Below are 16,512 nucleotides of genomic sequence, written 5' to 3'. Positions count from 1 at the left end.
AATTGTGAGCGAGGATTTATTTGCATAATCTTATAAAAACTGGAATTAGAAACCGCCTTTCAGTAAAAAGAGTTAGCACTCTGCTAACAATAAATCTTGGAGGGCCTACTAGTAAAGGATTTCAATTTTTAGAGTGCCCATAAAATAACGTATTTCAATGTGATGTAAATTCAGCAGTGATTGGTTGTAAACATACCTACGTCTACGTGAAGATTTTTTTTAGTCCTACAGGGCGTAGCTCAAAGATGAGAGCACTTGGTACGTAGAATAAAGGGCCCGGGTTCGATCCCCGGCACCGGAGCGAATTTTTCTCCTCTAATATTAATTACTACCATAACAGATGCATTCTGTAGGACCAAAATAGTAATATGCGTTACAAGAGCAGTATGTTGACGTTTTCATGTTCGAGGAAAACAAACATACCGCTCGTGTATCGTACATTACTTTGTGCGAAGATCGTTTATTACATACCTGAAACAGGAATTTCTAATTAGTTGCAATGAAATCTCCATCTTGGTTTCTGTTCAATGACGGCAACTTTGGAAAACAAATATATCTATCTTCAACATTGTTCCTAAAATGTTTTCTGTGTTTACTATACTGCAGCAGGCCGTGATATACGTCTGTCTTTTTTTTCCCCCAGTCTATGTTGAGTCTGGAATCTTGTTGATTTTTTCACGGCTTCCTTAATGTTACTTGCATTACAAATGCAGTAACTTTTGTGGTGTTGTAGAGTTTACTTAATTTTTTCAAATATTTAAAAACAATAATTAACATTGCAATTTAGGTGAAATTGCAGTGGTAAGTTTCCAATTTATAATTATTACTATATTGAACGTCTTTAAAAATAATATGTTAAAAGCCTGAAGCAATAAAATGAATATGACGCTTAAGCGGTAAGAATAGGGCAATTGTTATGTGTGTTACGTTGGGAATACTGAATGTGGTATTTTACACTTACCGCGTATTGGTTGTGTGCGGAAAGCAAGCAAATACGCACGATCTCGCACAAAATAATCTTTACGTAGAGTGTTCTAGCACCAGTGCATATTTCTGTACAGATTACTGTGCATATTACTATGGAATCCCGGCCACTAAGCCAATGAACTGAGTACGCTCCTTGTATAATGGCAGTTAACTTAATATAAAATGTCAACATACATGCCCAACTTGGAGCCAGGCCACAAAAGGAAAAACATTGGAGGAGGGGAATTCGATCCGGTGCTGTGGATTGGACTTCGGCGTAGCTCAATGGTTAGAGCGCTTGGTACGTAGAAACAAGAACCCGGGTTCGATTCCCGGCGCCGGAGCGAATTTTTCTCCTCTAATATTAATTAATACCTACGTCTAATCATTTGAGCCGTTCAGAGCAAAAGTGGTGTAAGTCAGAATTAGGTAATGAGGTTTAAAGTGAAAATTCTGTAAAATACAGCGCAAAGTAGCAATTAATATGGCCTTCTTGCTATCCACTGACTACTATTAGTTTAAATAAATTGAATATTAATTGCTACTTTGAGCTGTATTTTACATAATGTTTACTTTAACCCTCATTACCCATTTTGACTTACACCACTTTTGCTCTAAACGGCTCATTTATTTACATAAGTATATCTAGAGTGTCATAAGATGGATTGAGAGTAATAAAACTCCAAAAACAAATTACATAACTTTTTGTTTCTGTATACTTTATTAATTTTATCTTTCTGCACAATTATAATATTGCACAGGCATTTTGCTATTTGCACAAACATAATTTTTCATTTGTGCATTTTCGCGACAATTATTTATTTTCTAGCGTAAACCCTGATGTGATGTAATACGCAACTCTATGAATAGAGTGGCTGTCTGGAATTTTTTTCACTAGCCCTGCTTGCGTGATCATCGGGATCAGCATTTTGTCACACAGTATTGATTAAGTACACACTTGTTGAGTGCCATGCGACCCCTGCAGAATCGCGTTCGTCGGTTTACTATGTTAATCGTCGAGCGTTGCTCGCGGATCTCGAACTCGCTCTACGACGGCCGGCGGTGGGGAGGCGTAGGTGCAAGCCCACGCGTCGTCTCCCGTGATTGATTTTGTCTGTGTGTCTGCTGAAAGGTTTATGGCGAACATAAAAGAGAACCGTGAAGTATAAATTGTTATGTTCGAGCTCAAGAAAAATGAGCGCTTATACAATCCCCCGAAGCAAATCGAATTTTATCAATTTTCTCAATAGCGAATCGTTGAACAAACAACGAGTCTGTAACGAATTGACGATGCTTGCGTTAAATGTCTTAAGGTCAAACAAAAACATCCTCTGATTCCTACTTTTTCACTTAACAGCCTTTATAAAATATAAAAGTCTCAACCATATATATGACAAATTCTCGGTTTCAATGTTATAGCACAGTCTAGTACAGTGATGTCAAAGCAAGCGCATTTTCTGACCTTGACGTCGTGCGCGGGCATCAAGCGCCAAGTATGGAAAGAGAAAGGGTTGTGTATATGGATAAGCAGCCTGTTGGATTAAGAAAACAGTGGTGTACAAACTTCAAACGGAACGTGAAATTTGATTTCGTTATTTTTACATGGCTTCTTTCTGTTTCATATTATCCATATTTTCTGTAAAACAAAAGTACTAATACCAATTTCTTAATATTGTAGTTGTGTTGTAAATGTTAATAACATAATAAAGAGTTAAGAAGGAATATTCACATAAATTCCATAGTACTACAACTATACTGTGCTAAATGGATGAAACACATCACTCATAAAGAAAGTGATATCCCAAAAAAAGATATTGAGTATGACATGATAAGTTGGAATTGATATTGATGGTACCTTTAGCCTTATAAAAGTAATCAATAAACTAATCAAAACAATATTACAGTACAAGGCAAAGTTACCTAGGTGCTGTATATGTTTTAAGTGTAACTAATATTCCATAACAAAACTCTTATCGCATTATGCTTTTAAGGTGATATTGGTGCGGAACTTCCTATCATCAGAATATTAAATTATTTTCTCGAAATGTGCTGAAGCTATAGAGCTGACATTTTTACAAAACGTGGGCACGTATCTTTTGCTTATGATGTAACAGTAGTTGCTTTGTTAATTCATTTCCTTACAAACAATTTCAATGCGAATATTTTCAAAAATTTTCAATACACTATCTTCAGTAATACGTATTTACGATATATTCGATTTGCGAAAACATTCTGTAATACTACTAAATAAATAGGCCTAGGCCTATATCTGAAAATTTCACTTTTCTATAAAAAGAAGTTGAGACAATATTTCTTTTGAATAAAAAAATCAAACTTGTGAAAAATGAGCATTAAAATTAAAACTTACAATCTTATAATGCACTTATACTTCTCAGGCAAATCTAAAAATTAACATGGCTACAGTTTTAATAAGTTCTCTTCCCATTCTCCATTGAATCAGTGCTGGCCATCCCTGAATATAGCTCGACCAAGCGGAGTATACCAATTCTTTCGTCTGTCTCTTCCTTTTCCGCTGTAAAGCGCTCAGACTCTCCTGAACTCTAAAGCGCGCGCTTGCTCCTATGGGCATCAATTGACATGACTTGTCTAGTATATACGTAGTAAATATGCATCCATAGATAGTTGCTAACCGCTAGGATCGCTACTATCGCCTCATCAAGACATTGCGAAATAGTACCTGCACAGTCTATTGTTCCTAGCACCCTCACAACTCAAGCTTCGTGACTGTATATAGTAGACTGCGGTTATACTCGTATATGATTTTTTTTTTGTGATTTGTTTTAAGTTCAGTAGTGACCTGCTATCGAAAATCAGGACGCAGATATAGTGAACACATATCTATCACTCATTTGTTCAACGATTCACTGTTGAGGAAGTTGTTAAAATTCCATTTGCTCTTAGGAATATAAGATATGTGCAACATTGGATTCCAGAAGGTTAATTATCTGGCTTTACTTTACTGGTTATATTTCTTCTGAAAGACACCGTTTGACCAAGATAAGATTGTCCCAAAGATAAAGGTCCTAAGTCCAGTTTTTACAAGTTGTGGGAAAGTAAGAGGAAAGGATAAGTAGCTGTAGGATTCAGTGAAATAAATGATTATTTTTAGTTGTTTTCCTTTATTTTGTTCTTTTATGTCCAAGGATAACTCTTAATACCAATTGTTGTGGTGTTAATAAATAATTAAAATTTTGGACTTATGGCCTTTCTGTTTATTTTAACGAGACATTCAGTCACTGACTACGTCAATCATCTTCAGTTGTGGACCAGTTATTAAATTAAATGTATCATTCTTTACACTCCTAAGGTATGTAGCAGAAAACCTTCCTGATGTAATTTATTTTGGACTTTTCATAGGAATTCTACTTGGGAAGAAGCTACTTTGGTGGGGAGGACAGGGATTCTTTTCCCTGTTTGATTAACTTGTAAAATGTTTATAACAGTTTCATTAACAGTGGTATATGTCACTATGCGACCTGACTTCTCAGAATCGTACACAAAATGTATCAAACTTCTAATACCAAGAGCAGCTTTTTGTCCCTAGAAACTTATTATTATGATGCAGTTTGCTCTGAAATCAATTCGTCTTATATTAAAGTGGCCACCAAGTTTTCAAGTCTATAAAATCTTCAGTTTGCAACTCTCTTATCACGAACTTTTTGATGTTGCTGGAAGTTTCAATCCCATCTTATTGTTGTTCAGTTGCTATTATCTGTTTACCAGACATGAAACAACAAATACACAAAAATACAACTTATGCAATATTGTTGTAAGCAATATGTCATCCACATACTTTAAGTTAGACAGTCTTCTCCCATCTACACTTACGTCATATTCTCCATCAATTTTCCTAAATACAGTCAACTCCGGATATAGTGAACCTATGCGGACTTGCATATTTCGTTCACTATATCCGAGGTGGCTCTCCCCTAACCTTAAATGACAGAAATGAATGAAATTGTGAACAAGAAAATAAAATATTTAATTTTTGTGGAACGGATTATACTGTATATTGTTACTCACAGTTGATTTAGTTAAACTATGCTGTCGACCCACATCCGCTTGCGAAAGAGCACGTTCAGTGTTACTTATATTATTCGCCGTATCTTCCAAAGAAAACACTTTACGCTTCGATATTTTTATACATTACATTCACTGTTGGAACACTAGATCTAGTAGAAATGACAAACGCTGTTAGGGTGTGACTGCGTACTCAGCCTTGGAATTTCCCGAGTCACTTAATGAAAACTGGGAGAGGGTTGATGGAGTTTGAAAGCCATCGAAATCTTACCTTCATTTATGCTCTGGACATAATGTCCGTCGCCTTTTAATAAAAGAAGGAAATTTCATTTTCCGTTGTTTCGGTGCTATTAGTCATAATGGCAATGTTTCTGAGAACAAAAGAGCGTATTCCGAATCTCACCGGTGAGCAATCCGATGGCATCACGGTGTTCCAAATTCCACCGATGACGTCATTGATGCTCCACCGGTGTCGCACCGGTGCCATCAACTTGCAGAGGTGGTGGCAGGCTCCATCAGCCGTCATCAGTGAATCTGATTGGTTCTTGTATAGGGCGGGAATTAGCAGACGAATGACATCGTGCACTGTTGTGTCATGGCGGTGTGTTCTGCTTTAGTTCTGCTGTATTGTTTGTAATGAGCACAACGTAAAAACAATATGTTAATGGCTTATGAGCGAACATGTTAACCGACCAGTTATTACTGCCGGTTCAAGAAATAAGTTGTTTATGATCTCTTTTATTTGAACGAGATGGCAGTACGGAAATTTCGCAAAATTTTGCTAGAGTAGCACAGATAACCACTTACACAGTCGCCATGACAGCATCGATTCTTCCAGCAGTTTTGTTCCTTATTTTCGTTGCAACGTGACGTCATAGATGCCACCGGACCGGTGAGATTCGGAATACGCTGAAAGGCAACCCTTTGATGGTGGAGGATTAGAAATAACAGTAGAGTAGAGTGCCTGAGAACAGAATGTCAACCCTTCGACGGTGGAGTGACGCAAGGTCGTCACGCGTTGCCTGAATTTACAGCAGAGCTCATTGTCTAGGAATCACTAATCCTACCTTTGTCCTTTAACTGAAGGAGTAAGAAACTTAGAATGTTGTTCTCAACACGTTCTTTCAATTTTATACAAGAAGGTCTGACACCAAAGAAGAATTTATCGGGATACAAGGTTCACTATAACCGAAGCGAGGGTTCACTATAAACGGAAAATTTTAATGCACTTTTTAATGTGTGCGGGTCGGAACCAACGATTTAGGTTCACTATCGCCGAATGTTCACTACAACAGAATTCATTGTATCCAGAGTTGACTGTATGTGTTCTAAAGGACACATCTTTCTAACCCCCATTTCAGTTTGGTTGAGAGGCTTTCCCCTCTACCCACACTCTTTACTATCCGTGAAGGGGAAGATGCTACTGTCTATCTTACTAACGTTCGACTAATTGACTTTGAACATAGTGAAAATTCTTATTATTGGAAATGTTTACCTGTAATCTATATTTCGAAAATCTACACTAAGCGTTTGTATTTCATTTTATTGTTGTTTATATCAACTGGCACATTAAAAGGCTACTGACAGCAGAAGATAAATGTTTTCTTCACCGTTAGTTGCTACTCTAAGCATACACAACGGGACAATATGTACTGTGTCACTTCCCCCTGATTTCATAATACAAATTAATATCCCTTAATTTATCTAAATGAGGGGTTGGAAAGCAATGGTGGATCATTAATGTTTAAGTGAGGGGTTTGGACTTTTTCCATTGCTGATTGTGACAACCAGCAATGGAAAACGTCCAAACCCCTCACCTAAACATCCCGTAATTTAATTAATTATTAGTTGAAAATATTGTAAGAACTACACTAAAATATACTGAAACATGTAATTGTCAAACATCTGTGTCAATGTATTTTATATCCACTTATATACTTTATTTAATATTTTATTTTCTTGTGAGGACAACTTGGGGGGTGCAGGTATAAAAGGTAACAACTACCGGTCTGTTACTGACGGACTCAGAGCAAGTAGAAGGGGAAAGAAATGCCTTCGCATCCTCTCAACTTTTATGAAATGTCGTTTAGGTTTAATTCTTTCCTCTCTTTGCCTAGCTGAATCTAAGCTTTAGTATTTGAGTTTCCTTCTCCATCTTCTACTCATCCTTCTTCTTCTACTTATCTTCTCCTTCTCATCCTTCTCATTATCTCTTTCTTTCTTATCATGCCATGCAACTTCGTGAAAAACAATTCCATCAAGCGTGGTGTTTTACACTGTGTCGTAAGTGCAGAAACATTACGAGTTTCGGGAAGGAAGGCAGGGAAAAGGGAACATGTCTCTTGCATCATTTACTAGTTGCTGTCCTGGAGATATGCTCTTGGTAACGGATCCAACAGATAGGTTTATCTTTGTTTACCTTCTCCTATGGCGGAGCGTTGGTTATTTCTACATCTACAACTCGGTACAAAAACCAACCTCATTGAACACAAAGATTCAAATCCCAGTTTGTTATTAAGGGTGATTCCATTGTTTTTCCCCCTCCCTTGTTTATCTGTGAACGAATATAGATTCAAACTTCGAAACATCGTGTGTTTCGTACTGAGTCATCTTAATTCACAAAATTCTGTGATTTGGATACGACGTTATAAAAAATTTAAAAACGTGTCCAATCTTAATTAGTTGCGAAAATTAATACGTATCGAAATATCGGTCTATTTCAATTTGGTGTTTAATTTTGAGAGATTAATCCGTAATAATTAAAGCGAGGCACATCTCCGCTAATAGTTGGGGCAGTTTTTAACGGAAATGGCAGTGTTTGCTGTTTACTAATTGGATTCAATTATGGAAATTGATCAAGCGTGAAGATTGCTTCGATACAAAATCCGCTCTGAATAACTGAACTAGAAGCGGCAATTTTAATTTTAATAATATATTCTCTCTTGCATCTAGAAAGTAAACTCTGCAATATATTCGTGCTCTAGCTTTCGCTCGTCAACTTTTATAATGATTGCGATCTCATCTTATACTGATCATAGTTATTTTAGTTTCGAAAAGCTTTGCGCTTATCATTTTTATTTCGCAAAGAAGATAAACATGTAGACTAGCCATTATAGCTACTCAAAAAAGAACGCTGTTCTTTTATTCAGTTATTTCTTGAAGTAGTAATAATAGATTCAAATTAAAAAATAAAGGGAGGAAGTGAACATATTACATTTCTTTTAAGGTGTGATTGCTACACTTATGACGGAAAGGAAATGCATAGCATTGTTGTTCCTGTAATACCTCCTATGTGCGAAATATAAAAATGTTCAGTAGGAAGAAAAAACACATTTATTCAAACTATGGGAGCCGTACATAGGAGACTGTGAATTCTTAGATTTTCGAAACAAAGAAATGTAATTACATATATGAGATTTTATTATTTGCTGTATCACTATTTAAGTTATTTAATAGAGCAACAATCTGAAAATCGATAAAGCCTGCATTGGAGTTATTGCAGGAACAACGACGATAATTACATTTTGTTTCTTTTCGGGAGGTTTTCGAAGAAAAAGTCACAGGGAATTCATCCAATCTCTATAATTATCGTTTGTGCTGTTCATGATAGTTATTGTCGTTATGGTTGGGATTAAAAGAAAATTTTGGATTTGAAATTAAAATTTGGTATTTATTTTCATTTCTGACTTCACAAACGTAAAGATAGCCCTTTCACATGCCATGAAGACACTTTACTTCTTGACCTCGGCACTAGAATTAGGAGGTCGCCACCACGCTCTGACCGCCTTTTACTCCCGGGAAAGACCAGGTACTCAATTTGATAGGAGACTGAGTGAACTTCGGGGCCGTTCTGAAGTTTGACAATGAGAAAATCCCGTCATCACCCGGGATCGATCTCTTCCAGTCCCTAGTCAACTGCTCTACCAACTGTCTGACTTTGTACTCCCCGTATTTAAGTTTAACAAGGCGGAGCTTTCTCGTTAAATACTTCATAGTCTCATTCCATGAGGCCTATAGGCTACTTCGTTCTACAATGTCTGGCAAGAGAAGTAAACATTGTCGGCAGAGGAGGAGAGAAGTATAATTGGTATTCAACCAATGACAGAGATCTCATTCCTCGCTTGTCTTGAAGTTGGACGGTGGTAGAACGCTTCAGACTACCCAAATTCAAGTCAAGCGTGGAATGAGATATGTGCCATTGATTGAATAGCAATTGAATCGGTCGGAGGTAAAAGGCATTAAGTCAGTTTTTTGCAGTTTTTCAGGAGAAGGAAAAACCATTATATCCTGAAAAAACAAGTACATTTATTGAATGTTTATGTTAAGCTGTAGAATAATTCCATAGTCTTTGTCTGCCACTATGGAAAGACAAATTCAATGCTTCATACACATTTAAAAATTACTTAAAGAAATTGACTTAATGTTTTTCAGCTCCATGGTTGCTACTTACACTTCATAAATGCTTTACATATTTAAATATTACATGATATTTTAGTTATATTAATTATTTGTAACATAAATACCACCTACATTCAATGAAAAGATTGTTATAAATTACAACTTCTCTTATGAAATAGCAAAATACAAGGTAAATAGAGTACATATAAAAATACAAAGCCACTTATGACTCGTATTACACTAAAACATTGATATCACAAGGCCGCGGGTCCAAACCCGTAGAATAATGGTTAGGTCGTCTGACCGCGAAACCAGGTGTCCCAGATTCGAATCCCGGTCTGTGCAAGTTACCTGGTTGAGGTTTTTTTTTCCGAGATTTCCTCTCAACCCAATATGAACAAATGCTGGGTAACTATCGGTGCTGGACTCCTTACTCATTTCACTGGCATTGTCACCTTCTTTTCATCCAGACGCTAAATAACCTGAGATGTTGACACAGTGTTGTAAAATAACCTAAAAAAACCAAGATCGCGGGATTGGCGGGAAACGGAAAGCAGCAACTCGGCTACTTGGTCAACCTAGCATGGTGCTGCGCGGCACTGAAAGGCAGGAAGCCAATGACTTAATCTTTCCTCGTCCGTTCACGTTACCAACAATGTGGCCTCCGCGATCCCCAGATTTCAATCCGGTCGATCTTTGATTGTGGGTTACCTTAAAGAACGAGTTTTCCTGACACATCCAACAACCCTACTCCAACTGAAAGATGCCATATCGCAAGAAATTGCCAATATTCCAAGACATTATCTGCAAAATGCTGTGCATGATGTCGCAGACAGAACACTGTACGTTGAACAAGAGAACGGCGGACATCTTCTCAATGTTTTGTAAACCCCGTTGTTTACCCAATAATTTGACGTTTCTGTTTTTTCCCTATCTTAAATATTATAATATTTATAGCGGTTTAATGTTTGAACTCACTTTTGAAATACCCTATATATCTATGCTAGAATATTCCTTGCATACCTTTTACCCCGAATTTGTCTGCAAAAAATGTAAAGAGGCAATATATGTCATCTTAAGAATATAGTAATTATTTTAGTGTAACAGTGACTTTAATTACTGTATGTATTAATGTTCTTCTTCATTCCATACTCTTTCAATGCTGTTCTGTCCTGCCAAAACAGAAAATCTAGTTATACTCCACGTTTACTTTTATTACGTAAGCTTAATATTGGAGTCTGAGGGTTCAGATTGAAAATTGCTCTGCTTGCGAGAGATATACCAATGTTTTCTTTGTGGAAATGATTAATTTAATCTGAGCAAATATTTGCTTCCGTTGAATCTGTAATTTATGAAGGGGTTGAGTGTGTATACAAAGTGACAAGTATTGAATGTGTAGCAACAAGAGAGAGATTTCCATCCCAAGAGACGTAGTCTCCTTATGCGTGATCTAATTATGGTCTGCGATTCCCTTTCCTACGACGTATTTCAGCTCGCAAAGTTAGACGAGTTTATTTCAGTGTATTTAATATATGTTCTTCACTCCATCTTGATTTCAATTAATTTTCCAGATCAAAGAAAGAAGATATATTAGTGGCTTTCACGGCTTTGCGGAGTAAATGTTACTGACACGTTTTAGAATAACGTTTGGGATCTTTCACCAACGCTTCACGTGTACGTTCTAACAGTAATTGGCAGGAAAGTATCATGAGAGAGGCTCACCGGCGTAGCTCGGGCGGTAACACGTTCACTTACTGCTCTGAGAATGCATTCAGACATGGGTTCGAACTCAGTTTGAGCTCATTATCAGGTTGATTTTTTTCTACATTTTTTTCAACTGAAAAACGAATGGTATGTAATATCATAGTGAATTCTGGAACTTAACTCTTCAAATACCATAGCAAAAGTATCAATTCCCAAGAATGTAGATATCCTAGCAGTTGATACAAAGTCGATAAACAACAAATTTTAAAACCTATCACGGGAGGTACACTATCCGTCCCTTGTAAATTGACTGGTGTTGATTCCACGAACTAACGGAGTGCGTAATACCTCTCCACCAATGCTTTGATCCCCTCAATGCCACGCTCAGTGAGCTCTGTAGTAAACTGGAGAGATCATCGCGTCACTATTGAATCACAGTCTAGTATATACAGTTACGAAGCTCAGTACGTAGTAAATATGCATCCATAGATAGTTGCTAACCACTAGGATCGCTAATATCGCCTCATTACAGACAATGCGAAATAGTATCGGCACAATCAATTGTTCGTAGCACCCTCACAACTCAAGCTTCGTAACTGTATATATACTAGACTATGATAGAATCGCAGCTACGCCATGTTGGAGAGGGTATTTCTCTCTCTTTCTAACTAATGTGTATCAATCAATCTTTCGCGAGGTTCATGTTCTATATGCTCAATGAAAGCAATAAAAAAGGTGAAAAGTTGTGTGGCGTTTGATTATTCAGAAGAACAAAGAATGGAACCTTGTATCCTGTTTCATAGATAAGTTTATTCTGCTTTTGTTACGAGAAAAACGAAAGTAAAGCGCCTGTGTGTGACATGTAAACAGACCTACTTTATTTAAACATTTTTAAATTGTAATTCAGAGCTCTTCCAACATCATACTCACGACGAAAACGAGTAGAACTGATGTCACACTTTCAAATTTCGTAAGACACAACTCGCAGTAAACGGCATTTTCTTTATACCGTAGTTGCTAAATGTTAATCAGAATTTTTTTGTTTGTGAAAAGAATTAGATACGAGGATAATATTAAAATGGATTTGGAGGAGGTGGGATATGATGATAAAGACTGGATTAATCTTGCACAGAATAGGGACCTATGGCGGGCTTATGTGAGGGCGGCAATGAACCTGCGAGTTCCTTAAAAGCCATAAGTACAGTAAGTAAGTAAGTGAAAAGTATTAGGGCATATACAAAACTTGTATTTTAATATGTATTGAAACTGAAATAACTTTTTTATCACACCTGATACAGTTCTTTTTAGCGATTTCATTGTATGTTTTCCCAAAAGGATCAGACGGTAGTTCATTTAGAAGAATTTGCTTTTCGCTATACTTTATGTCCTTCAGTTTTAGTGTTGGTAACAAGGGTGAGGCGTGCTTAACGTTACCAGCTTTCCTTGATATCATCTTGTTTCATTATTGATTGTCACTTAAAGGGCGTATTTATAAAGAGTAGATCGTATTTTCATCAGTGGCGTTTCTTGCTAATCTTGCACTCACTGGTTGAAGTTTAGTGCTGTAGCTAGTGATCTAGTGCGCACTTAACAGCACAAACACATCCACACGTCTGCTCTGTTTGGAGCGCAATTAGTACGCAAGTTTGCACATCCTGGCAAGGGCGACACAGTGCTTTGAAGCATGTGAAAATATATGAACTACAAGGACACACGTAATCAATTCTAACTGAATCTAACTTGAATGAAGAACAATATTTTGATATTCGTTTGCAGTGATGTATGTGATCATTGAGGCACAACCATAGAAGTATATGGGCATTAAATTGGCTTGGTTGTTTGTTCACTGTCTATAGTCCATTCTGTGCGATGTCCTGTGACATCACGTCGCGAGAGATTCGACGATATTATTTTCAGAAAAGTGAGAATAAATTATCGTACTACATCTCGATCTAATTACCGAATAAATGTATGTATGTATGTATGTATGTATGTATGTATGTATGTATGTATGTATGTATGTATGTATGTATGTATGTATGTATGTATGTATGTATGTATGTATGTATGTATGTATGTATGTATGTATGTATGTATGTATGTATGTATGTATGTATGTATGTATGTATGTATGTATGTATGTATGTATGTATGTATGTATGTATGTATGTATGTATGTATGTATGTATGTATGTATGTATGTATGTATGTATGTATGTATGTATGTATGTATGTATGTATGTATGTATGTATGTATGTATGTGTATTTCCATTTTCATATATACAGAGTTATTAACAAGATGGCAGGGCATTCGTAGAATCCCTATAATTGCATGGTATATTTAAAGGGATACATCTAGCTTAATTGGCAAAAAAATTGTTTTGTCCAAAATCTGAAGTATGTCCTTTTGTATGTGAAACAATTTTCTAGATATCTCTATTAGTTTCCGAGTTATGGCCAAAAACATGCATCAGGAGAGTACTACCTGCTGGTACGTTCTCCGAAACTAAAAATGTTCAAACTATTTTCCTCATAACTCAAAAACTAAGTAGTAATTTTTATTAAAGATAATTGCATGAAAATTTGTATGGTTATTGATTATGCCGTGATGTACAATGTGGATTAATAGCTTTATTCTATTATTAATAGAATAAATAAAATAAAATATTTTTGAGTAAAAATGTTGTGGAAAATATAAAAGTAAATAATAAAAATTACTACTTAAACTGCAAATACATTAATGATACTTATTCACGTTGTTGTCGACCTGGTTGGCGAGTTGGTATATCTAGGCCTTCTATGCCCAAGGTTGCGGGTTCGATCCCGGGTCAGGTCGATGGCATTTAAGTGTGCTTAAATGGGACAGGCTCATGTCAGTAGATTTACTGGCATGTAAAAGAACTCCTGCGGGACAAAATTCCGGCACATCCGGCGACGCTGATATAACCTCTGCAGTTGCGAGCGTCGTTAAATAAAATATAACATTTTTTTCACGTTGTTGCCAGAACCTTGTGCTATTGACCGGACAAAAGACATTTCAAATATTTTTAAAACTCTGTGAACTAGGAGGGAAACGGTCTTTGGTTGTAAAAAAATTACCAACATTTCAAAAATTTAAAATTTAATCGAAGTAGTAGTTCTTGTAAATGAAGTTCTTAATAATAACCTCTTAAATTTGCAAATTGATTCAGTAAGGAAGGCTTGAGAAAATGAATAGGCTATATGTGACTCATCTATTTAAGCTGGATGTACCCTCTTAAGTGTTTGGTGGTTGTGCGATTTCAAATAATCATAGGTCACCTCTTGGTCATAAATCATGTTAGCATAATCATAAAACAAAGATGTTGAACATTTAATGAAAAAAACAAATGTAGCATTTATAGATGAACAACGATAGAGGAAGCAAGACTAACAGCGCCCGCAAAGCCGAAAACCCCACGACAATGTTGTATTACGTCGCGTCCTTGACGTAAAGAGTGGTTGTGAGCGTTTCGAAACGTCGAGATTGATCACTCCCGAAGTCCCGAACGTCAAGCAGCCTTGAATCGGCACAGTTGTTTATACCTGACTGAACTTTTATCTACATTGGCAACTGTTATATATGTATAAACAATAAAGTATTCTATTTGAAACATCATTATACATTTCAGTGTATAATAATCCGTTCTCAAGTCCTTATTTAATTACTAGGCCCTTATTAAAAAGCTAAGAATTTTATTTTCATATGTTTAAGATCAAGTGTGCAATCTCAAGTAAAAATATATTATCATTATTTTTTTATGTTTCTTAGAAATGCAAATTTATTTGAGAATTTTTTTTCTGTTTATATAACCATAGGTAATATCTTACAATAGAAACAGAACATTTTGATAACTAAGATACTGTTCTGTTTTGTCTTTTTGTGTCATTTAAGCATTTATATTTTTTATTTCAATGATGTATGTTATTCAAAGTTACGAAATTTTTCCACGCCGACCAAATGCTATTTCGAGAATGATGAGCGAGGCTCGAAGCGCACGAAAATGACGAGACGAGACTCGAAAGACAAATGCAACGAACACAGCGAGCGAGAGCGGCAGTTAGTTTTGTTCATCTCTAGTAGCATTCACTGCTTAAATCACTAGTAATACATTATCTTGAATGATATACTGTACATGTACGACAATAATCAAACTTAATTTAATTTTCCAATAATGTTGTGTTGTGGATTGATGAGGAGCAAGGTTCGCGTAGATTGTTACAGAAATTACATCGGACATTTTTTTTCAGAATAGATGTTAAGTTAAACTTTATACGTTAAAAATAATAAGAGATAGCAGAAATGAGCATAACGAATATTTTTCGTCACACAGCATGGAGTCTGCATTACGTCATTAGCCCGTTAGACGATGTGAAATTCGGGAGAGCTTGGCTGAACACAGCTCGTCACACTGCTAGTTACAGCGGTTGCCCATCCTCCCAAAGCGCAGTTACAAGAGGTGCTTGAAGTGACTACCATTAACCTCTGATTGGTTCATTTTCGAGAAGTAGCACTAATTGTGTGCACTATGGTGGCAGTCCTGTCCCTGAATTTCATGTCCTACATTAACGTAGTCGTGTGTTCCCACAGGAAAAGTGCAGACTAGTGATGTATGATGATTTTAATGGCCAAACAACAGGACCGCCACAACTAATCCACCTGAGAGGAAAGATGTGTAGGAATACAAAAATAAAACTCCTGAAATATGCTCAATCATGTTGACACCAAACGCGTTGCCTTACTGCCAAGGGAATCTACTCCAGGTACAGTAACGACGAGGAAACAACCCCTGTTGTCTGACAAAAAATAATCTTTGTTTCTCCTCTATCACACCTGGAAATTTTAGCGCAAGATTTTGAATCATTCGGTATATACAGAATGAATCAAAAGTCTGGAACCATATAAATATCTTCCATATGCTTGATTTTCGATTACTATTGGTGTTACCAGTATTGTAAGACCAAATGCTCTACCAGTGACACATTCGATTCTAGCCCTCAGCTATCTCAAAAGCCACCATTTTCAATGCAACTTTGAAATTTTAAATGGAAAGGGGGTCATATAGGTACTCAGAATCATGTGAAATTTTCTGAGAAAAATAGTGGTGCAATCCGTTTTGAGATATGTATAATCATTTTCAAGTTATTTAAAGATAACTGTCATAATGACACAAACAGTTACTGCATCTACATATACTTTGTAACATGGTACAGTACTAAGGAGGCTTTGGAAAAGGTATTTTTATGCAATTCTGGTAATTAACTTTTCCTACTTTACTTTTTGGTTAACCTGTGACAGTTTCAATGCTTTCCTATAACAAATTTCTTGATTTTCGTGATGGCATTATCGAAAGAGGAAAGAATTGATATCATTCTTCATTCTG

This window comes from Periplaneta americana, chromosome 1 (assembly GCF_040183065.1).
Source record: "Periplaneta americana isolate PAMFEO1 chromosome 1, P.americana_PAMFEO1_priV1, whole genome shotgun sequence".
Taxonomy (NCBI): domain Eukaryota; kingdom Metazoa; phylum Arthropoda; class Insecta; order Blattodea; family Blattidae; genus Periplaneta; species Periplaneta americana.
The sequence above is the reverse complement of the archived record's forward strand: the minus strand, read 5'-3'. Positions refer to the sequence as shown.